Genomic DNA, 25611 nt, shown 5'->3' with positions numbered 1-25611 from the left:
GATTAATTACTATTAATGTGAGGCACATGGAGGTTCAGAATTTATAACACCACGCGCCTCACATCAGAAAATAAAATAACTTTATATTGTTGTGGGTTTTTTTTATTGTTGGTATCGAGAATCTCAATACTACATGAAGTATGGGTATCGAAGTTCATATTCTGGTATCGTGACAATCCTACTTTATGCCATCTTTTCAGTGCCAAGCCTGCACCTTGCACCTCAACCTTCCCGGGGCCACATTTTACAGGTGTGCATGAAAATATGTTATTGCACCAAACTCTTTTAAATGTCCATGCACCATTGCTTATGATTATGGGACACACATAATTTTTGTAGATGGCAAGAACATTACACTAAAACAGTGGTCGCCAACTAGTGGCTCGTACTCCCCCCTGTTTTGTACCCTGCTATAGGAGCCCTCGTTTATGGTCATTTGCACTGGTTACAATACGACGTTCGCACTGACTCTATTGCAGACATATCCAAATCCCTGAACTGTGCCAATCTGGATGATAAAGTACAACACTAATTTCACACTAAAATATGTGCAAATGTTTTGACGTTTTATGATTTCTTATTTCTTCTCCATTTTTTTTTTTTTGTTATTGAATGTAGCTTCTGGTCACCACTCAAACTTGAATGTGGTTAAAAAGGTTAAGGATTTATGCACTAAAATAATACTTTTTATAAGTGTGCTAGAATGTACGATTGTTAGGCTATGTTCATACAGTTTTTTGCAGGCAGATTTTGATCTGCCTGTATGCAGTTTGCTGCGGTTTTCGCCCGTGGCAATTGAGCACTGCGGGCAAAAAACTAAACAAAATAAGTTTTCTCCGCCTCCCATTGAAATCAATGGGAGGCATTTTTGGCACGTTTTCCGCGTCAAAAAATGTGTCAAAAAAACTCTGTGTGAACTGGCCCTTAGTTTCGTTCAGTACAAATATTTATTTTAATGGCTATAATGTTTTCTTTAGCAGTTAAAGGGAAGGTGTCATGATTTTTTTTTATATTTTAGTATATTGCTTTTAATATAATATTAACAAAAATTTGATTCAATTGTGTTCTCATTATTTACTTTTTAATGTATTTTTACTTTTACTTCTCTATGGGGGCTGCCATTATTTTTTTCATCTCTGTATGTGTCGATTAACGACACATACAGAGATGGAATACGGCCCTTACAACTCCACAGAGAATGCGAACAGGAGCCGTTTCATTCTCAGAGGCGTACGCCGTCTGTGTGAGAACGGCACATGCGCCGCTCCCACACAGACCAAAATTAAGCTCGTTCGTAGAGCGAAATCCGGTGCCATTTTCATGTGGACCGGAAGTCGCTGCCGGACAGTAAGATGACGACTTCCGGCCGCGGCTTCCGGCCATATGTTCAACGAAGCGAAGGTGCAAGGAATAGGAGCGTAGACCAGTGGAGGCGGCGGCGGCAGGAGCAGGTAATTTATGTTCGTGTATGTGATATGTGTATTATGTTCATGTATGGTCGTGTTATACTGTCGGCTAAGCCCTGTATCTAATCCTCCTACACTGTGCAGCCGCTCAGAAAATGGCGGCACACAGTGTAGGAGGTTTGAAGACATTCAAACCCTTCCTTCTCCTGGCACTAGCCAGTAGAAGGGAGGGGGGATTGTGTGAGGACACTAGAGGAGAGTGTGTCCACCCCAAATTTGCAGCATAAATCAATGATGTTGCTTTACCACAATGACCATGCTGCAATTTTGTGAACTGCTCCCTCTAGTGGCCAGCACACGGGAATGTTTTAAATTAGAATCTACTTTATATTTCTTGACTTGTGAAAAAATTAAAACAATGTGTAATCACTTAAATACTAATTGTTTAACTGAAAAAAAAATAATAATAATTTCTAGCGACACATTCCCGTTAAAGTAAAAAGTAATTTTGGTTGCTATTTTAATCAATGAACTTTTATTAATTCACTGTTCCCTGGAAAGCGTTAAAACAACAAACTAATGAGGTCAACAAGCCCAATAACAGCTCTACCTGTCTGCTAAATGTGATATGTATTTTTAACTATATAATTTCCAGGGCACACAGTTTAGAGGTAACAGCGCTTCAAATGGGAAAGTGCTTGCATATGTGAAGAAGAAGTCACATAGCTGGGCACCCTGTCCCCAGAAATATCTGTTTAACATATCATTTGTTAGAGAAAATGAGCTGTGTATTTACTATAAGAAGGTTCTTGGTATTTACAGTCTATAAGAACAAGCTTCCTGCAGAGACAACAGTCTCCCTACGATACTGGCTGTCTCCTCAGTTACACTTCCATATGTTATCTGTGTGTTTTATTGAGGTTTCGAAACATAACTATATGATCTGTTTATAGCTCTCCCTTGTTCCAGAATTACATGCTATCCCCGGCATCTCTTTCATGTAATTATCAGGAAGTTCATCTCTGCAGGAATTCCTGCCCTATCCCTTAAGACCTTTTTCATCTTATTGACCCATTGCTTGCTTTACTTAAAGAGGCTCTGTCACCAGATTATCAAACCCCTATCTCCTATTGCATGTGATCGGCGCTGCAATGTAGATAACAGTAACGTTTTTGTTTTTTTTTGGGAAAAACGATCATTTTTGGCCAAGTTATGAGCAATTTTATATTTATGCAAATGAGCCTTTCTAAGGGACAACTGGGCGTGTTTTCTCTTATTTCCAACTGGGTGTGTATTGTGTGTGTAACATCTGGGCGTGTTTACATGTTTTACTAGCTGGGCGTTGTGAATAGAAGTGTTTGTCAGCATCATATGTCAGCATCATACACTTCTATTCACAACGCCCAGCTAGTAAAACAAGTAAACACGCCCAGATGTTACAAACACAATACACGCCCAGTTGGAAATAAGAGAAAACACGCCCAGTTGTCCATTAGAAAGGCTCATTTGCATAAATATAAAATTGCTCATAACTTGGCCAAAAATGATCGTTTAAAAAAAAAAAAAACTTTACTGTTATCTACATTGCAGCGCCGATCACATGCAATAGGAGATAGGGATTTGATAATCTGGTGACAGAGCCTCTTTAAAGGGGTTGTCTTGTTTAGAGAACCCATTTTCACATACACTATTCTAAGTCAATAGAGGAGGATCCACTGTTCAGGATCCTCATCTCCTGGCCAGAGTGGTTACAAAGCTAGTATCTGTGCTGTCCTGCATTACTTCAGACAACTCATTGATTTGAATGAAAACTGTGTAATGCGCAATCTCTCCTCTGGTGGCACTACAGAAAAATTTAACACTTACTGCCAAGTTTCCCAAAGATTACAGCTCATCACTAGTCTCAGCAGCGGTAGACTTTCTGATCAGCTTGTTGTCAAGGGAGTGGGACCATAGAGATTGCCTAAAGTGGACAATTGTTAGAAGCTGAATATACAGGGTATGTCATAAATGTCTGATTAATTTGGGTCCCACTTCTGAAACCCACACCAATCTCCCGAATGGGGGTCCCCTGACCCCATCGTTCAAGAAAAAAACCTTTTCTAATTTTCCCTCAAAAGTAATGTAAGAGAAACATAATTGGTATTGCTGCTTCTGTAAAAGTCCGACCTATTACAATAAAACATGCAGGGTGAATGCAGTAAAATAAAAAAAAAAACAGAATTGCTGTTTTTTAATCACCTAAGCTCTCCCAAATTTTTTTTAGAAATAGTGATCAAAAAGTTGTATGGTACCAATAAAACTACAGCTCGCCCCGCAAAAAATAAGCACTAACTCTGCTCAATCAATGATAAAATATGGCGACACAAATAGTTTTTTCTTTGGAAAACCTTTAAAAATTTGGTATTGCCATAATCGCATTAACCCGCAAATTAAAGTTAAGTTGTCATTTTTACAGAATGGTGAAAGCCATAAAAATGAGACCCAAAAAACAATGGAGGAATCACAGTTTTTTCCAATTCCACCCCACAAAGAATTTTCTTTCATTTTCCCAGTACATTATATGGTACTTTAAATGGTGCCATTAAAAACTACAATTCCCTCCGCAAAAATAAGCCTTCACACTGCTCCATTGACAGAAAAATAAAAAAGTTACGGCTTTTTGAAGACGGGGCGGGAAAATGTAAAACAAAGAGAAGCCTGGACTTCAAGACTTTAAAGGGCTATGAGCTATATGACATTGACACAGTCTTCCATTCTTTATACTAGCTACAGCTGTATAAAGATGTTGCAACCAAAGCAAACTTTGGAATGAAAATGTATTTATTATATTTGTAATACTCAGTTTAGGAATTGGGATAATGGGGCATACTGTATACTTTCCGGTTGGTTGGCTCCTATGAAATTGGCCTTTACATTTGTTTGTGTGCCTGAAAGAGAGGAATGAGATTGGGATCTCCACCTAGGAATCAGATGTGATGTGGAATACGTTGGAAATCATTGGGAACCAAAATTGGATACACCCAGTCCAGTGGTATCTTTTGGATAGGTTGGCGATAACAAGCAAGAATGTCGTCCAAATTGGTCTAGTCTGCAGCAAATAACATTATAGCCCAGTTTAGACACACATAATACGAGACTAGAAAACTCATGTTCACTGTCATATATTGAAGGTTTAAACGGTATCCCTGACAAAACTGTGTCATTTGTCTCTTTTTCCTTCCCTTTTGAAGTTAAATATTTGTTTCTAAATGCCTGCTGAGTATGCGGCCTCTTCTTGGTGTGGTGGTTTGGCTGAGCTATGGGTTCATCAGAAGTCTCCCTCTCCCTTCTTACAGACTCTAATAGAAAATGTATTATTATTTCCCCTACTTCCTGTCTTCAATTAACTGTAGGGCTGTTTAAGGAGTATGTTTCTGAACTTTATGGAGAACCTGCAGGCTTGGAAATAAGGACTACTGTACCTGTTATGGGTTTTTTACTCTATTTTTTATTGAAGTAAGCAGATTATCATAAAGAAGTATCAAATTTATCAATAATATACAGCATACAAAAAGATACAAAGCAAATGCAATTATATCATATATAGCACAATTGGAAGAATGATATAGAGACCAATTGTATATGCTCAAAAAAACACCAGGCTGGAGACTGGCAGGCAGGGGTTTATGATCACTTACACATGGCCCGCGGGTAATCGTCCATCTCTAGTTATCAGTAACCGGTCTGGTGCCAGGAATCTTAGATGACCTGTTTACAGAGGTTTACAGACCTAGAGTTGTTCCCCAGTGGTGCCTCATAGTAGGCCTTAGCGAAATCTGTGTGCCAGCGGTGTTTATAAAGAAACATGTCGATACCTCCCAGTTAGAGTTGCCACCCAGCAGTATTTACTCTGAAGCCAGTAAAAGTAAAATCTTTTTTTGTGCAGTCAGGTTACTACCCTTTTGGATTGAATAGTACTGCAGCCCTAGGAAAGTCAGCAGCATCAGGACAAGGTCAAGTGTAGGATTACAATGGGCAAGGGAGCAGAGAGCCAGAGACACTCAATTCAGCAGCCGGACATGCGCATACTGCCTGCCTTCACAGACCACAGCCCAGAGAATAAAGAGCAGAGGAGGATATTGACTTAGTTACAGGAAGTCATCTGTCAGCTCCCTGAAGTCGCACCACCAAAACCACACCTACGCTTTACCCACGTTGGGGTGTATTCACGCATGCCGTTTTGTATTGACGCTGAAACTGAGTATTCCTACAGTATTCCTACAGAAATACATTTTAAAGAGGCTCTGTCACCAGATTTTGCAACCCCTATCTGCTATTGCAGCAGATAGGCACTGCAATGTAGATTACAGTAACGTTTTTATTTTTAAAAAACGAGCATTTTTGGCCAAGTTATGACCATTTTTGTAGTTATGCAAATGAGGCTTGCAAAAGTCCAAGTGGGTGTGTTTAAAAGTAAAAGTCCAAGTGGGCGTGTATTATGTGTGTTACATCGGGGCATTTTTAATACTTTTACTAGCTGTGCGTTCTGATGAGAAGTATCATCCACTTCTCTTCAGAACGCCCAGCTTCTGCCAGATCACGCTGTGACGTCACTCACAGGTCCTGCATCGTGTCAGACGAGCGAGGACACATCGGCACCAGAGGCTACAGTTGATTCTGCAGCAGCATCAGCGTTTGCAGGTAAGTAGCTACATCGACTTACCTGCTAACGCCGATGCTGCTGCAGAATCAACTGAAGCCTCTGGTGCGGATGTGTCCTCGCTCATCTGACACGATGCAGGACCTGTGAGTGACGTCACAGCGTGATCTGGCAGAAGCTGGGCGTTCTGAAGAGAAGTGGATGATACTTGTCGTCAGAGCGCCCAGCTAGTAAAAGTATTAAAAACGCCCCGATGTACGCACATAATACACGCCCAGTTGTACTTTTACTTTTCAACACGCCCAGTTGTACTTTTGCAAGCCTCATTTGCATAAATACAAAAATGCTCATAACTTGGCCAAAAATGCTCGTTTTTTAAAAATAAAAACGTTACTGTAATCTACATTGCAGCGCCGATCTGCTGCAATAGCAGATAGTTACATAGTTACATAGTTACATAGTTAGTACGGCTGAAAAAAGACACATGTCCATCAAGTCCAACCAAGGGAAGGGAAAAGGGAAGGAAAAATTTCTACACATAGGAGCTAATATTTTTTTGTTCTAGGAAATTATCTAACCCTTTTTTAAAGCCATCTACTGTCCCTGCTGTGACCAGCTCCTGCGGTAGGCTATTCCATAAATTCACCGTTCTTACTGTAAAGAAGCCTTGTCGCCTCTGCAGCTTGAACCTTTTTTTCTCCAGACGGAGGGAGTGCCCCCTTGTTTTTTAGGGGGTTTTACATGGAACAGGATTTCACCATATTTTTTGTATGTGCCATTCATATATTTATATAAGTTAATCATGTCCCCCCTTAGTCGTCTTTTCTCAAGGCTAAATAGGTTTAGTTCTTTTCATCTTTCCTCATAACTTAAATTCTCCATGCCCCTTATTAGCTTCGTTGCTCTTCTTTGTATTTTTTCCAACTCCAGGGCATCCTTTCTATGAACTGGAGCCCAGAACTGAACTGCATATTCTAGATGGGGCCTCACTAATGCTTTGTAAAGTGGCAATATTACATCTCTGTCCCGCGAGTCCATGCCTCTTTTAATACACGACAATATCTTGCTGGCCTTTGAAGCAGCTGATTGACACTGCATGCTGTTATTGAGTTTATGATTTACAAGAACACCCAGATCCTTCTCAACAAGTGAATCCGCCAGTGTAGCTCCCCCTAGGACATATGATGCATGCAGGTTGTTCGTACCCAGGTGCATAACTTTACATTTATCTACATTAAACTTCATTTGCCAAGTGGACGCCCAAACACTTAGTTTGTTTAAATCTGCCTGCAATTCACAAACATCTTCCATAGTCTGAACTACAGGGTGGGCCATTTATATGGATACACCTAAATAAAATGGGAATGGTTGGTGACATTAACTTCCTGTTTGTATATGGGAGGGGGGAAACTTTTCAAGCTGGGTGTTGACCATGGCGGCAATTTTGAAGTCGGCCATTTTGTATCCAACTTTAGTTTTTTCAATGGGAAGAGGGTCATGTAGCACATCAAACTTATCGAGAATTTCACAAGAAAAACAATGGTGTGCTTGGTTTTAACGTTACTTTATTCTTTCATGAGTTATTTACAAGTTTCTGACCACTTATAAAATGTGTTCTAAGTGCTGCCCATTGTGTTGGATTGTCAATGCAACCCTCTTCTCCCACTCTTCACACACTGATAGCAACACCGCAGAAGAAATGCCTCCCGATCTGACCCCCTTAGACTTTTATCTTTGGGGTCATCTGAAGGCAATTGTCTATGCGGTGAAGATACGAGATGTGCAGCAACTGAAACTACGGATACGGGAAGCCTGTGCTAGCATTTCACAGGAATTAAAGTAATGTTTTTCTTGCAGAAATTCAATATTAATCCATTTTTTTTCTGTAACACAGAAGGTTTTACCAGAGAAACACCACTAAATATGTATTGGCCAGATTTTGCTGTTTTTAGAAATGTCCCACATGTGGCTCTAGTGTGCTCGTCGACTAAAACACAAGCCCCAGAAGCAAAGAAGCACCTAGTGCATTTTGTGGCCCCTTTTTTATTAGAATATATTTTAGGCACCATGCTAGGTTTGAAGAGGTCTTGTGGTGCCAAAATAGTATATGTCCCCCCAAAACTGACCGTTTTGTAAACTACACCCCTCAAGGAATTCATTTATGGGTGTTGTGACCATTTAGACCCACAGTTTTTTCACACAACTTACTTGAATTAGGCTGTGAATTATTTTTTTTTTTTTTAAATTTTCCAATAATATGTTGTTTTGGCTCAAAATGTCTTATTTTCACAAGGAATAAAATACCCCATTTTGTTGCACAATTTGTCCTGAGTGCGGCAATACCCCATTTGTGGTGATAAACTGCCGTTTGGGCCCATGAGAGGGCTCAGAAGGAAAGGAGTCCAGATTTTGCTGGATTGGTTTTCGGGTTCCATGTCGCATTTGCAGTGCTCCAGACACTGGCGTAGCTATAGGGGTCGCAGCGGTCGCAATTGCGACCGGGCCCCGAAGCCAGGGGGCCCACGGCCCCCCGCACCACATCAATAAAAAGTTACTATAGTAACTCGGGCCGCGGGCCCCTGTTACTATAGTAACATACTTTACTTACCTTCCTGGTTCCGGATCGCAGCGGAGGTCCTGACGTCAAGCGCTGTGTGCAGCGCATGACGTCACAGCGCTATGCGCCGCGCACAGCATCGAGACTACAGAACTCCCGCCGCGGCTGCAGAGGAAGGTAAGGTTAGCCCTGACTGGCGGGGACCGACTCCCGGGACCCGCCAATCAGCTGTTTTGAAGGGGCCGCAGCACTCGTACGAGAGCTGCTCCCCTTCATTCCTGTCACTTCATTCCGGTCACACTGTGAATCCGTGTCGGCGATTCACAGTGTGAGCGAGTAGTGAAATAAAGGGGAAGCAGCTCTCATACGAGTGCTGCGGCCCCTTCAAAACAGCTGATTGGCGGGTCCCGGGAGACACATCAGCTATTGATGGCCTATCCTGTGGATAGGCCATCAATGTTTAGGGACTGCACAACCCCTAAGCCTACGATGTTGCAGGCTTAGGGGGCCCATGAGACAGGATCACAGATTGTGTGATCCTGTCTGCTGGGCCCTGTATCTAAGACAATCACATGGTAGGCTTAGATACATGGCCCATGCGTGATCCTGTCTGCTGGGCCCTGTATCTAAGCCAATCACATGGTAGGCTTAGATACATGGCCCATGCGTGATCCTGTCTGCTGGGCCCTGTATCTAAGCCAATCACATGGTAGGCTTAGATACATGGCCCATGTGTGATCCTGTCTGGTGGGCCCTGTATATAAGCCTACCACACTGTAGGCTTAGATACATGGCCCATGCGTGATCCTGTCTGCTGGGCCCTGTATCTAAGCCAATCACATGGTAGGCTTAGATACATGGCCCATGTGTGATCCTGTCTGCTGGGCCCTGTATCTAAGCCTACCACACTGTAGGTTTAGATACAGGGCCCCAGCACACAGTAATCTTATACTGTATAAGATTACTGTCTGCTGGACCCTGTATCTAAGCCTACGTTGTGGTAGGCTTAGATACAGGGTCCCACAGACAGTATCACACATGGGCCCTGTATCTAAGCCTAACACACGTGTTACTAATCATTTTTTGTGTGTTTTCTTACAGGTTCGGTCGTTGGACTACGTCGGATTCCAGGACTACTTCGATGACAGCTTTTTTTTATTATCAATAAAATGGTTAATGAGGGTTGTGGGTTTTTTTTTTATTTCAATAAAATATTTTTTCTATGTCTTTGTGTTTTTTTTTAAACTATATTACTACCGCCTTAGTAATGGCCGCCAGCTGATTGACAGCATCCATTGCTAAGGCGGGGCTTAGTGTTAGCGGATGCAGAGGCTAACACTAACCCCCTTTATTACCCCGGTACCCACCGCCACCAGGGGTGCTGGGAAGAGCCGGGTACGATCCAGTACCCGTCCATCTGTAGTGATGGTCGGCAACTGGGGTGGCCGCAGGCTGGTATTATCAGGAGGGGAAAGACCAGATACAGTGGCCCTTCCCACCCTGGTGATGCTAGCCTGCTGCTGCTTTATTGTATCTGGCTGGTTATGAAAAATGGGGGGGACCGCACGTCATTTAAAAAAATAAAATAAAATTGGAAAGAACGATGTGGGGTCCCCCCCAATTTTCATAACCAGCCAGATACAACACAGCAGCAGCAGGCAGCATTACCAGGGTGGGATGGGCCACTGTTTTTGGCCTTCCCCAGCCTAATACTACCAGCCTGCAGCCACCCCGGTGCCTGCCCGTCACTACAGATGGTCGGGTACTGGTTCGTACCCGGCTCTTCCCAGTACCCCTGGTGGCGGTGGGTATCGGGGTAATAATGGAGGTTAGTGTTGGCCTCTGCACCGGCTAACATTAAGCCCCGCCTTAGTAATGGAGGTTGTTAATCAGTCGGCGGCCATTACTAAGGCGGTGATAATAAAGTTTAAAAAGATACAAGCACATAGAAAAAATATTTTATTGAAATAAAAAAACAACCCCCATTAACCATTTTATTGAGAATAAAAAAAAACGCCGTCATTGAAGTCCTCGTATCCGAAGTCCAACAAACCGAACCTGTAAAAAAACACAAACACACAAAAATAATCAGTAACACATAAAGAAGCAAAATTATTATTCTTAACTGTCCTGGGTCCAGCGCTGGAGCCGCAATGTCAGCCAGCTGGGCCCTGTATCTAATCCTATCCTGTGTGATACTGTCTGCTGAGCCACTGTATCTAATCCTATCCATAGTTTATAGGGTCGTAGTGCTATAGATATGCTATGCTGTCTCATATACACACTTTTTTTTGGGCGGACACATATGTATTGGGGCTATTTCCCTGACATTTTAAGCCCTGAGGGTATGTTCACACGGCAGCGTCCGTTACGGCTGAAATTACGGTGCTGTTTTCAGGAGAAAACAGCACCGTAATTTCAGCCGTCATGGCATGTGCAGGCGTCTTTCGCTGCGTCCATTCCGGACGTAATTGGAGCTGTTTTTCTATGGAGTCCATGGAAAACGGCTCCATTTACGTCTGAAGAAGTGACAGGCACTTCTTTGACGCGGGCGTCTTTTTTACGCGCCGCCTTTTGACAGCGGCGCGTAAAAAAAATGACCGTCGGCACAGAACATCGTAAGACCCATTCAAATGAATGGGCAGATGTTTGCCAACGCTTTTGAGCCGCATTTTCGGACGTAATTCAATGCTAAAACGCCCGAATTACGTCCGTAAATAGGGTGTGTGAACCCAGCCTTAGTGACGCCGCGGCTGCTAGTGCTGCATTGTTGGGTCACTTAAGAGACCCAGCGATGCAGCTGAAAGCTGCGGACCGTCGGCCATGAGAAGTTTGCGGGGGGGGGGGGCCCAGTAAGAATTCTTGCATCGGGGCCCATGAGCCTTTAGCTACGCCCCTGGCTCCAGAGGTATAAAAGCCATGGAAACCCACCAGAAATTACCCTATTTTGGAAACTACACCCCTTAAGGAATTCATTTATTGGTGCTGTGACCTTTAACACTCCACAGTTTTTTCACAGAACGTAATTGAATTGGGATGTGAATTAAAAAAATTAACATTTTTCCAATAATATGTAGTTTTGGCTCAAAATGTCTTATTTTCACAAGGAATAAAATACCCCATTTTGTTGTCCAATTTGTTCTGAGTGCAGCAATAACCCATTTTGTGGTGATAAACTGCCGTTTGGGCCCATGAGAGAGCTCAGAAGGAAAGGAGCGCTATGTGTTCTTTGGAGTCCAGATTTTGCTGGATTAGTTTTTGGGTGCCATGTCGCATTTGCAGAGCCCCAGAGGTATCAAAGTAATGAAAAGCCAACAGAAGTGACCCCATTTTAAAAACTTAACCCCTTAAGGCATTCATCTAGAGGTGTAGTGAGCATTTTGACCCCACAGGTATTGTGTAAAAGATAATGCGCAGCAGATGGTACAGAGCGAGATTTACAATGTTCTATACATATATGCCATTTCAGTGTCCGATATATTGTGCTCAGCATGTGCCACCGGAGACATACACGTCATAAACTGTAATGTGGGTTCTCCCGGATACGGCAATACCCTACATGTAGCTGTTACCAGCTGCCTGGGCACACGGCAAGGCTCAGAAGGGAAGCCTACTGGAGCTTTTCTGGTGCTAAGTCATGTATGCAGAGACCCCTGAGGTACCAGTACAGTTGAAACCCAGAGAAGTGACCCCATTTTAAAAACTACACCCCTTAAGGCATTCAACTAGAGATGTAGTGAGCATTTTGACCCCACAGGTATTGTGTAAAAGATAATGCGCTGCAGATGGTGCAGAGTGAGATTTGAAATTTTCTATACATATATGCCATTTCAGTGTCCCATATATTGTGCCCAGCACGTGCCACCGGAGACATACACCAGATAAACTGTAATGTGGGTTCTCCCGGGTACGGCAATACCCTACATGTGGCTGTTATCACCTGCCTGGGCACACAGCAGGGCTCAGAAGGGAAAGATGAGGGGGATAAGCTGTGCTGAGTGCATTAGGGTAAATAAAACTGGGATGTATGGTATATTTTAAAACACTCTCTTTAAAAAGGCTCTGTCACCAGATTTTGCAACCCCTATCTCCTATTGCAGCAGATCGGCGCTGCAATGGAGATAAGAGTAAAGTTTTTTGTTTTTTTTTTAAACGAGCATTTTTGGCCAAGTTATGACCATTTTTATATTTATGTAAATGAGGCTTTCTAAAGTACAACTGGGCGTGCTTAAAGTAAAAGTACAACTGGGCGTGTATTGTGTTCGTTACATCGGGGCGTTTTTACTTCTTTTACTAGCTGGGCGTTGTGTATAGAAGTATCAGCCACTTCTCTTCACAACGCCCAGCTTCTGGCAGTGCAAAGACACAGCGTGTTCTCGAGAGATCACGCTGTGACGTCACTCACTTCCTGCCCCAGGTCCTGCATCGTGTCGGACCAGCGAGGACACATCGGCACCAGAGGCTACATTTGATTCTGCTCAGCATCGGCGTTTGCAGGTAAGTCGATGTAGCTACTTACCTGCAAACGCTGATGCTGCTGCAGAATCAACTGTAGCCTCTGGTGCCGATGTGTCCTCGCTCGTCCGACATGATGCAGGACCTGGGGCAGGAAGTGAGTGACGTCACAGCGCGATCTCTCGAGAACACGCTGTGTCTTTGCACTGCCAGAAGCTGGGCGTTGTGAAGAGAAGTGGATGATACTTCTATACACAACGCCCAGCTAGTAAAAGAAGTAAAAACGCCCCGATCTAACGAACACAATACACGCCCAGTTGTACTTTTACTTTAAACATGCCCAGTTGTACTTTAGAAAGCCTCATTTACATAAATATAAAAATGGTCATAACTTGGCCCAAAATGCTCGTTTAATAAAAACAAAAAACACGTTACTCTTATCTCCATTGCAGCGCCGATCTGCTGCAATAGGAGATAGGGGTTGCAAAATCTGGTGACAGAGTCTCTTTAATACAGAGCCCTGGTTTTTCGGGACACGTGTCACATTGATATAATGTGTCCTTCCTTATTCCCCTCTTATAGCAGACTTTGCACCTCTTTTAACTTTTTCCCTTCTTGCCAGTTTGGGGAACTTCTCCTGGAAAGTGTTGCCCTGGTATGATGCGTGTGGCCTCGCTTCCAGAAGTACTGGGTGCCCCCCCTTCCTGGTCCCTAAAGATTAGGTTCTTGATAACCACCTCTTGAAATTCCAGGAAAGTTTCCTTCTGGCCTGCACATTGATGTAGCACGTACGCATTGTACAATGCCATCTGTATGATGTGCACGGTCAGCTTCTTATAGCACACCCTTGATTTCCGCATGACACTGTAGGGCATCAGGACTTGATCTGACAAGTCCACCCCTCCCATGTACCTATTGTAGTCTAGAATGCAGTCTGGTTTGGGGGTCTCTGTACTGGTACCTCGTACAGGTACATTGGTACTGGTGTGGCCATGTATTGTTGTCAATACAAGGACATCTCTCTTGTCCTTGTACTTGACACACAATATGTTGCTGCTAAAATGTGCCCTGCTCACACCCCTTTTGAGTGTTTGCCCAAACAGTATCTTAAGGAGGCCTCTCAGATTTCTTCTAGCTGTGTCGCATGCCGCAGTACTTCTGGAAGCAAGGCACTTGTAGAGTGGGACGCTGGTATAAAAATTTTTGAGGTAGAGATGGTAACCCTGGTCCAGCAGTGGGTGCACCAAATCCCACATAATTTTTGCGTTAGCTCCCTAAATTTGTAAGTACACCCTGATGCACTCTCGCACAGCTTATACATCTTCACGCCATACCTTGCCCTCTTACTCGGCAGGTACTGGCAGACTTGAAGCCTCCCTTTAAAATGTACCAGGGACTCATCAATAGAAAAAAACTTCTCGGGGGTGTATGCTTGGGCAAACCGGGCACTGAAATGGTCTAATAGGGGTCTCAGTTTATACAAACGGTCAAAACTGGGGTCATCTCTGGGTGCCCATCATCAGCATAATATAAGAAGCAAAGTATTGCCTCATATCGCATCCTGTACATGGCCAAGTGACCCATCGATGCACTAGCAGCCAGGGGCGTCACTAAGGTCTTGAAACGTCATGGGAAATAGCCCCAACACATATACCCCCAAAAAATGTGTGTGCGTGTATGTATATGTGTATATAGGAGATAGCATATCTATAACACTACGACCCTATAGCTATGAATAGGATTAGATACAGTGGCTCAGCAGACAGTATCACACATTATAGGATTAGATACAGTGGCTCAGCAGACAGTATCACACATGATAGGATAAGATACAGTGGCTCAGCAGACAGTATCACACATGATAGGATTAGATACAGGGCTCAGCTTGCTGACATTGTGGCTCCAGCGCTGGACCCAGGAAAGGTAAGTATAAGAATTGTTGTTTTTTTGTGTGTTACTAATTATTTTTGTGTCTTTGTGTTTTTTTACTAATTCGGTCATTGTACTACTTCGAATTCGAGGACTACTTCGATAACAGCGTTTTTTATTCTCAATAAAACGGTTAATGAGGGTTGCGTGTGGGATTTTTATTTCAATAAAATATTTTTTCTATGTCTTTGTATTTTTCAAAACTTTATTACTACCGCCTTATAAATAGCTGCTGGCTGATTGACAGCTAGGTCCATTACTAAGGTGGGGCTTAGTGTTAGCCAGTGCAGAGGCTAACACTAACCTCCATTATTACCCCAATACCCACCGCCACCGGGGGTGCCGGGAAGAGCTGGGTACGATCCAGTACCCGACCAGCTGTAGTAATGTTCGGGCACTGGTGCAGCCGCAGGCTGGTATTATTAGGTTGGGAAAGCCCAAAAGCAGTGGTACTTCCCAGCCTGGTAATGCTAGGCTGCTACTTCTGTGTTGTATTTGGCTGGTTATAAAAATGGGGGAACCCCACATCGTTCTTTCCAATAATATTATTTTTTTTTTTAAATGATGTGGGGTCCCCCATTCTTCATAACCAGTCAGATACAACACCGCAGCAGCAGGCTAGCATTACAAGGGTTGGAAGGGCCACTGTTTTTTTTTCCTTTCCCAGCCTAATGATACCAGCCTGCGGCCGTCCCAGTGCCCGACCATCACCACAGATGGTTAGGTACTGGATCGTACCCTGCCCTTCCCGGTACCCCTGGTGGTGGTGGGTACACGGGTAATAACGGGGGTTAGTGCCTCTGCACCGGCTAACACTAAGCCCCTAGTAAAGGGCGCTGTCAGTCAGCCAGCGGCCATTACATCTGCAGAAATAATAAAGTTTAAAAAAAAATACAAAGACAGAAAAAATAGGTTTATTGAAATAAACCCCCCCACACACATCCCTCAGTAACCATTTTATTTGTAATAAAAAAAAAGGCATCAGCGAAGTAGTCCTCGAATCCAACGTAGTCCAATGACCGAACCTTTAAAAAAACAAACACAAAAAAAAACATTAGTAAGGGCCTGTTCACATCACCACTGCGCTATTGGTTGCATTAAGAACAACGGAACCCTATCACAACGGTGACAAACGGAAACCTTTAGCAACGTTTCAGTCACCATGGAGATTAATGGTGAGGGAAACAGAAGCTGAAGTTTCAGTTTGCCTTTCCGTTGAGGGGTTACCCGACGGAAACCTCAGAAGGAACCCCTTAACGGAAGTGCAACGCTGATGTGAACACAGCCTAACACATATGGTAGGCTTAGATACAGGGACCAAGTGCATGTGTGATATGGTTTGTTGGACCCTATATCTAAACATAAGGTAGGCTTAGATACAGGGTCCAGCAGACAGTAATCTTAGACAGTATGGCTTAAAAGGGGTTGTCCAGTCCCTAAACATTAATGGCCTATCCTCAGGATAGGCCATCAATAGCTGATGGGTCGGGGTCCGACTCCCGGGACCCCCGCCAAAGAGCTGTTTTGAAGGGGGTGCAGCGTTCGTACAAGCGCTGTGTCACATTGGGTACGTGGACCCACTGGACCGTACCGCCTTGACGGTATGGCAGCTGGCCAACAGGACAGAGGTCACAGTCTATAGTTCATATAGTGTACCTGTGGTAGCTCAGACAGTAGCAGGACAGACTCGGCTAGGACCAGGCAGCAGGCAGGCACCAGGCGTGGTGTAGCAGAACAGGCGTGGAGTACAGCATAGCACGATTTCAGCTCAACACGGTACTAGACCAGGATAGCACGGGATACAGGTTACATGTAGCAGGACTGGAAACACTGGGAGCTGGGAAACACTAGGAGACCATTTGCTTAGACAGACTAGGGTACAACAAGGCTCAGGCAAGGCAGGGAGGGGCTAGGCCCCTATTATAGTCCAGGATGCTCATGGGCTAATTTTGTACTATTTTCAGGTGCGCGCGCTGACCTTTTAAGAGCGGGCACGAGCATGTGCGTGCACCCTACGGGACCCGGCCGGGAGAAGCGGAAGTGAGCGCTGGCGTCTCCTGAGGAGGATATGGAGACCAGCGCTCACAGTTCCATGGCTGCGGGCGTCAGGAGGTGAGTGAGCCTGATGGCCAGCGGCCATGGGCATGACAGTATCCCCTACCTTATGCCCCCTCCTCCTGGGGCCAGAACGAGAGAGAAACTTCTTCAGGAGTGTAGGGGCATTGAGGTTCTCTACTGGTTCCCAGGACCTCTCTTCAGGACCAAACCCCTTACAATCCACCAAATAAAAGGTTCTTCCACCCACTCTCTTGGTGTCCAGGATCTCCTTAACCTCAAAAGTCTCTGACGAACCACTGGGAGCCACTGCAGGAGTGGAAGTCTTGGAGTAGAGGTTCAAGATCACCGGCGTTCAGCAGGGAGACATGGAAGGAGTTGTGGATCTTTATTTTTTATTTTTTTATTCTTTTATTTTCCATTTTCATAAACATATAAAAGATAAATATAGTGCAGACATGAGTAGCACAGACATCGGCACACAGGCCAGTATATGCAGATACAGTAAATGCGAAAAAACAGCATCGAGCACCTGAAAACATTGCCAGAAAAACCAACCTGTGCATCCTGAACCCGCAGCCATGCATAGCAACCTGTAAGAAAACAGGACATAAAGGGAGAGAGAAGCACAACAAAAGGGAAGCTGAGGGAAAAGAGGAAGGGTAGAGAACTGACATAACACACCAGAACAAAGAATTAAACTCAAGAGGCAATAATGGTCCTAAACTCCACAGAAGATTGAAATCTAATCCAATGATGCCAAGTTTTGAAGAATTTAGCATGGGTCCCTGGATGCCGTGAGATCCTCCATTCTAATAATCTCCTGGATCTTGCCAAACCACATACCAACCGACGGAGGACAAGATTGTCTCCACAGCGGGGGAACGCATGCTCTAGTTGCATTCACCAGGTGACGAACTACTGAGCGTCTGTACGTAGATAGTGGAACATCACACAGATGGAGCAAGAAGAAGGCTGGAGAACACGTAAGAGGGAAATGCATAAATTTGGAGGAGATGCGCCACACCTCCGACCAGAAGTCTGTCAATTTCGGGCAGTCCCAAAAGATGTGTAAAATTGTGCCCACATGATCTCAACATCTCCAACACAACAGTGAGACCGCAGGGATTAGTGCATGCAAATTGGAAGGCAAATCTGCTAGCCATGGAGGATTTATGTGTCATTGTAAATAACCGATCCTTATGATCCGCAGTCAATGTTAGACCCAAGTCCCTGTCCCAACTAAGCAAATAAGGTGTGGAAAGATTGGGTGGAGAAATCAGAAGAGCATAAAGTCGGGACAGCGAATGACGCACTGTGCCCGTGCCGGTGCAAAAAAGCTCAAAAGGGGAACTATCTTGAGAGTATGCCGACGGGTTAGGTAAGGACGTGAGGAAATGTCTCAACTGAGTAACCTGCCATAAGGTAAAGGAGTGAGGGTCTGACAGAGACGCTAACTGTGGGCTAGACATCCAATTCCCACCATGTATGAAATGAGCAGCATGTCCCCTATCTGCCCTCAACCCGTGCTGGAAGAGACCCCGTTCTTGCCCAGGGGAGAATCCTGGATTGCCCAGAATAGGAAACAAGGGGGAGGGAGACGGGGAGATCTCCTTCCGGGGAAAGAGCCGGGACGCAACTGCCAAGGTGGAGCGGGCAATACCGGCTGGTTTCCCCACCCATATGAATCTATGGAGTAAGGACAGCAGGGCTTGAAAGAAAGGGCGGGGGATGTGTATTGGCAGAGCTTGGAAGAGGTACAAAATCCGCGGTAAAATATTCATTTTAAATATTGCACACTGACCAAACCAGGTAAAGGTGCCCGTCGTCCAGGAATCCAAATCGCTCTTCACACGTTGAAGAAGCGGAGGGTAGTTCACTGCATAAAGGTGAGACAGATCACTGGAAAGCCAGACCCCCAAATATTTGAGCGAATCCCTAGCCCATTTGAAGGAGAAGGACTAAGACAGATCCTCCACCAGAGACTGTGACAACGAGATATTGAGAGCCTCATACTTCTGGTAGTTAATCTTGAAATTGGACGATATCGAGTATCTACTCATCTCCGCCATCAGATTGGGCAAGGAAATCCTGGGTGCAGTACGAAAAAAAGAGCAGGTCATCCGCATATGCTGCAACCTTATGGGACCTCTCTCCTAAAGAAACGCCCACTATATCTGGATTGGAACGAATATGGCACAAGAAGGGCTCCAAGCATAAAATGAAAATTAAGGGGGACAAGGGACAACCTTGCCTAGTACCATTTGAAATAGCGAGTGAGGAGAAGTGACCATTAACCTTAACCTGGGCTGAGGGGGAGGAGTAGAGACTCTAAATCGATTGCATCATATGAGTGCCTAGTCCAATACGCCGTAAGGTGGCCAGCATAAAGTCCCAGTTGACCCTGTCAAAGGCCTTCTCCGTGTCTGTGGACAGAAAGAACGTGGGCAGAGCTGAGGCAGCAGCTTGATATATTAAATTAATCGCTCTTGTGGTATTATTCTGAGCTTCCCTAAGAGGCATAAAACCCACCTGGTTATTATGTATAACATTTTATAGAAGCAGAGTCATCCTATAAGCCAGAATTTTCACAAACAACTTTAGATCTACATTTAACAAAGATATAGGGCGGTAATTTTGGTACATGGCTGGGTTTCACCGGAATGTAAGCCCGCAGCGTATCTTGGGGAAGGGAACTCCCCTAAATAAGTGAGTTGAAGGCGTGTAGGAAATGGGGAGAAAGCAGGTCCGAACAGGCCTTATAATATTGCAAAGAGAGGCCATCAGGGCCCGGCGCCTTCCCCACTGGTGAGTCCCTCAATGCCCACGACAACTCCTCTGGGGAAATAGGAGCCTCTAGAGCAGCAATAGCCTCCTGGGGGATACATTTCATACCTGAGGTCCGAAGATATGACTCAATCCTCTCCAAATGGCTCCCCCCATCCGGGGATGAAGAGGCCCGAGGGAGTTTATAGAGAGAGTGGTAGTAGGCACGGAAGGCTTCCGAGATGTCATGGGGAAGTTACAAACAACGATTGTGGGCAGCTTGAATATGAGGAACATCAGTACAAGAACGGGTTTTCCTAAGTGCCCGCGAAGGGTCCTACTCGGTTTGTTACTGAATTCATAAAAATGCCGTCTGCATTTAGCTAAGGAAGCCCTAGGCTTGGAAAGGCAAAGCGAACAAAACTGAACCCTCAGCTGCCCCAGCTCCGCCCCCACAACCCGGTCCAGGGAGGCCTTATGGGACTGTTCCAACAGATGTATTCGGGACAAGAGATCCAACAAGTGTGCAGCCCGTTCCTTATTTAGTTTAGAACCAATGCGAATGAAGGAACCGCGCATTACACACTTATGCGCCTACCAAATGAAAAGAGGGTCAACCTCCGGAGAGACATTTGTGGCAAAATACTCTTGGAGGTCCCTGCGTACATCCGACACCACCGTCGAATCCTGCAGAAGCGATTCATTCAAGCACCACTGCCAGGAGTGAGGGTGGACCGTTGGGAGGGAGAGAGTAATTGTGATAAGATCATGATCAGAAAAGGTAATATCATCTATGGAGGCTGACGTGAGGCCGGAAAGATGTGTATGATGTAGAAGAGATAGCCTATTCTGAAGTATGAGTTATGGGGGGGCCGAAAAGAAAGTGTAGTCTTTTGTCGACGGATGCATGAGCCGCCAAGTATCAATTAATTGGTGCTCATGCAACAACCGACGTATACGACGATGGGCTGACCTAAATAAAGATGAGTGCCCTCGTGAGGAGTCTAAAATGGGGTCTAAGGGGACATTCATGTACCCACCCAGTATTAGAGTACCTTCCAGAAAGTCATCCAACTTCACCAGGACCCTCTCTAGAAAGGCAACCTGAACAGAGTTAGAGAGATAATACGAGGTCACTGTGAACAGAGTGTTAGCCAGCCTACCTTTCACGAAGAGATACCTTCCCTCTCCATCTGTGCGAGGCTCCACATGTTCCCAAGGGAGAGAGCGTGAAATCAGGATAAAGACCCCTTTAGTCTTAGAATCTGGGGACACGCTATGATACCCATTGTCACGGAGCGGGTTAGTGGACCCACTAGACCGTACCGCCGCAGCGGGGAGGCAGCTGGCCAAACAACAGGACACCCCAGAAATACAATGTCCCGCACAAGTGTACCTGAATAGTCCAGATGGTGGCCGCAGCTCTGGCACAGATGAGATGGGTGTAGCAGATGGCGCCAAACGTGGCGGATGACACAGGAGCCGCAAGTTGCGCCAGACGTGGCGGATTCCTCCGGATGTGGCAGATAACACAGGACGTGGCGGATTCCTCCGGGCGTGGCAGATTCCTCTGGGCGTGGCGGATTCCTCCAGACGTGGCAGATAACACAGGACGTGGCGGATTCCTCCAGACGTGGCAGATCACACGGGACGTGGAGGATTCCTCCAGACGTGGCAGATGACACAGGACGTGGAAGATTCCTCCGGACGTGGCAGATGACACAGGATGAGGCACGACTTGATACTAGGGCAAAGCACGGGAAACCGGAACGGGGAACAAGGTACGGGTAACAACAGGAACGGGAAACACTAAGGGACCATTTGCAGGACAGACTGGGAAAACTAACAACGCTCAGGCATCGAACTAGGGGGCTGGACCCCTCTTATAGCCCAGGGTACTCATGGGTCAAAGGTCGTTCAAGATGTCCGGTGCACGCGCTGCCCCTTTAAGAGCGGGACGAGCGTGCGTGCGCACCCTGCGGGCTCCGGCGGAGGTGAGTGGATGCAAGCGCTGGCGTCTCCTGAAGAGAAGGCTGGGGCCAGCGCTTGCCGACTCGTGGCTGCGGCTGTCAGCGGAAGGCTGGAGCTGACAGCCCGCAGCCACGGACATTACAGTATCCCCCCTCTTACGCCCCCTCTTGGGACCAGAGCGAGAGAGAAACTTCTTTAGAAGAGTAGGGGCATTGAGGTTCTCCTCTGGCTCCCAGGACCTCTCTTTGGGACCAAATCCCCTCCAATCCACCAATAAAAGGTCTTTCCTCTCACTCTCTTGGTGTCCAAGATCGCCTTGACCTCAAAGATGTCCGAGGAGCCGCTGGGAGCAACCGCAGGGCTGGGAGTCTTGGAATAGCGGTTTAGGATCACAGGCTTCAGGAGGGAGACGTGGAAGGAGTTGGGAATCCTGAGGGTAGGAGGCAGCCGAAGCTTGTAGGCGAAAGGGTTGATCTGCTGCAGGACCTCGAATGGTCCAAGGAACCTGGGAGCGAACTTGTATGAGGGCACCTTCAAGCGAATGTTCCGAGAGGACAGCCAGACTTTAGTCCCCGGAAGATACTAAGGCGGCTCTCTTCTCTTAGTATCTGCCTTTCGCTTCATGCAATCTACTGCCAGCAAAATAGAGGACCGGGTCTGTTGCCAGATTTGCAGGAAGTCCCCATATGCAGAGTCAGCAGCAGGAACCTGAGATGAAGTCGACAAAGGAAGAGGGACTCTGGGATGTTGACTGTACACGATGTGAAACGGAGTGGAAGTGGTGGACTCACTTGTGTGGTTATTATAAGAAAACTCGGCCCATGGTAGAAGCTGTACCCAGTTATCGTGCTGTGAAGAGATGAAGTGGCGGAGATAATTCTCCATGATCTGGTTGATCCTCTCACCTTACCCATTGGACTGGGGGTGATAGGCAGAGGAGAAGTCCAATCTCACATCCAGGAGTTTACAGAGGGCTCTCCAGAACCTTGAGGTAAACTGAACCCCCCGGTCAGACACAATGTGAAGAGGCAAGCCATGCAAGTGGAAGATATACTGAATGAAGAGACTTGCCAGACGAGGAGCAGAAGGTAGGCCGGTCAGCGGGATAAAATGAGCCATCTTAGAGAACCGGTCCACCACCACCCAGACAGTGTTACATCCTGCTGAGGGGGGGAGGTCTGTGACGAAGTCCATTGAAATGTGCTGCCAGGGGGCATTGGGTACAGGCAGAGGTTGAAGCAAACCGGCAGGCTTGGAGTGAGTAACTTTGTTAGAGGCACACACCGTGCAAGCAGAGACAAAGTCCAGAACATCCTTAGGTAGCGTGGACCACCAAAAGTGACGAGCAATCAGGTCTCGGGTTTTACGGACACCGGCGTGCCCAGCAAGTCTGGAACTATGTCCCCAGCGGAGAATTCTTCTCCTGTCTGCCAACCGAACAAAAGTCCTCCCAGGAGGGATGTCTCTAACCTGCAGAGGATTAGCAGTGACAATGCAGGCCGGGTCTATGATGGTCTGAAGGGACTCCACCGTGTCTTCCGTCTCAAACGATCTGGACAGGGCATCGGCCCTCACATTCTTGTCCGCGGGACGGTAGTGGAGCACAAACAGAAAACGGGTGAAGAACAGCGACCACCTGGCTTGACGAGGATTAAGTCTTTGAGCAGACTGAAGGTAAGTGAGGTTCTTGTGGTCGGTGAAGATCAGGATGGGGTGAGCAGCGCCCTCCAGAAGATATCTCTACTCCTCCAGGGCCAATTTGATGGCCAGTAGCTCCCGATCTCCAATGGAATAATTGCGCTCAGCAGAAGAAAACAGTCTAGAGTAGTAGCCATATACTACAGCCTTTCCTTTGGAGCTCCTCTGGAACAGAAGTGCACCTGCACCGACAGAGGAAGCGTCCACTTCCAGTGAGAACTGCCGAGATACGTCAGGATGATGGAGGATCGAGGATGAAGTGAAGGCACTCTTCAGGCTATTAAATGCAGACTCTGCTTCTGGAGTCCACACTTTGGCGTTCACACCCTTCTTGGTAAGGGTCGAGATGGGAAACGTCAGAGAAGAGAAGTTAGGAATAAACTGCCGGTAGAAATTGGCGAATCCCAGGAACCGCTGTATGGCCCTTAAGCCTTGGGGACGTGGCCACTACAGGACAGCCTTCACTTTCTCAGGATCCATCTTGAGGCCTTGATCTGAGATGATGTAGCCCAGGAAGGGCAGAGAACTCTTCTCAAAGACGCACTTCTCCAGCTTGGCGTATAAATGATTCTCCCTCAATCGTAGTAGAACCTGATGGACATGCCTCCGATGAGTCATCTGATCTGGGGAGAAAATCAAAATATCATCGAGATAAACAACAACACAGACATAGAGTAGATCTCGGAAGATGTCGTTAACGAACTCCTGAAACACTGCGGGAGCGTTACACAGTCCGAAGGGCATCACCAGGTATTCGTAGTGCCCGTCCCGGGTGTTAAATTCCGTCTTCCATTCGTCACCCCGGCAAATCCGGACTAGATTGTAAGCCCCACGCAGGTCTAGCTTAGAAAAAATGTTGGCCCCTCGTATGCGATCAAATAGCTCAGAGATGAGTGGCAACGTCTATTTGTTCTTGACTGTGATAAGGTTGAGGCCCCTGGACGAAGGGATCCATCCTTCTTTTTAACGAAGAAGAATCCAGCCCCGGCCGGGGAGGAAGATTTTCGTATAAACCCCTCTCCAGATTCTCCTTGATATAGGCCGACATGGATAGAGACTCAGGCAAGGAGAGAGGATATACCCGTCCACGGGGGAGGGAGGCATTAGGAACTAGTTCAATGGGGCAGTCATAGGTGCAATGTGGAGGCAGCGTCTCAGCCTCCTTTTTGCTGAAAACATCTGCATACTGAGCAAAATGGGGAGGCAGTACCGCCAATGACTGAGGCAGAGAAGGCTTGACAGGATGGATCTGCAACAGACAACGACCATTGCACTTGGAGCCCCATTTTAGAACCTCTCCAGAATTCCAGTCCAGGACTGGGGCATGTAGTCGAAGCCAAGGCAGGCCCAGCAGAACAGGATTGATGGCCTTGGGCAAAACAAGGAACGAAATATCTTCAGAATGAAGTACTCCAACCTGGAGCTTCAACGGCTTGGTTTTAGAGATAATGGGATCAGGCAGAGGCAGTCCATTAACTGAGGCAACAGCCATAGATGTCTCCAGGGGAACTGTGGGCAGCTGAAGATGATCCACAAGCTCTTTCTGGATGAAATTTGCAGCAGAGCCAGAGTCAAGATAGGCAGAGACTTGATGCGTCCTGTCGCTGGATACCAGGGTCACAGGAATAGTCAATTTGGAAGCAAATCCACTGTTAGATTCCGTTCCACCTAGGGTTGTCTCTCCAACCAATCCTAGGCAATGGTGTCTCTCCGGCCTCTGGGGGCACAGACGCACAATATGGCCTCCATGGCCGCAATACAAACAAAGTCCAGAAGTGCGTCTGCGTTGTTTCTCCTGGGTAGACAATTTAACATAATTACTCTGCATCGGATCCTCTGGTGGGATGACTGAGGAGGATTGTGGGACAGCAGAATCCAGCCTGGGAAGTTCTCTCCCCCGGAGAACCTCTTGGGAACGTTCCCGGATTATCATGTTGATACGGGAGGCGAGTAGGATAAGATCGTCCAGGGTAGATGGCAGATCGCGAGCAGCCAGCTCATCCTTGATCCCTGAAGACAGTCCCTGCCAGAATGTAGCCACCAAAGCCTCGTTGTTCAAGGTCAATTCAGCAGCCAGGATGCGGAACTTAATGGCATACTCGCCCACGGAGCGGTCACCCTGGTGTAGGGTC

The sequence above is a fragment of the Rhinoderma darwinii genome, chromosome 1 (genome assembly GCF_050947455.1).
Source record: "Rhinoderma darwinii isolate aRhiDar2 chromosome 1, aRhiDar2.hap1, whole genome shotgun sequence".
Classification (NCBI taxonomy): Eukaryota; Metazoa; Chordata; class Amphibia; order Anura; family Rhinodermatidae; genus Rhinoderma; species Rhinoderma darwinii.
This window is presented reverse-complemented; position numbering follows the sequence as displayed.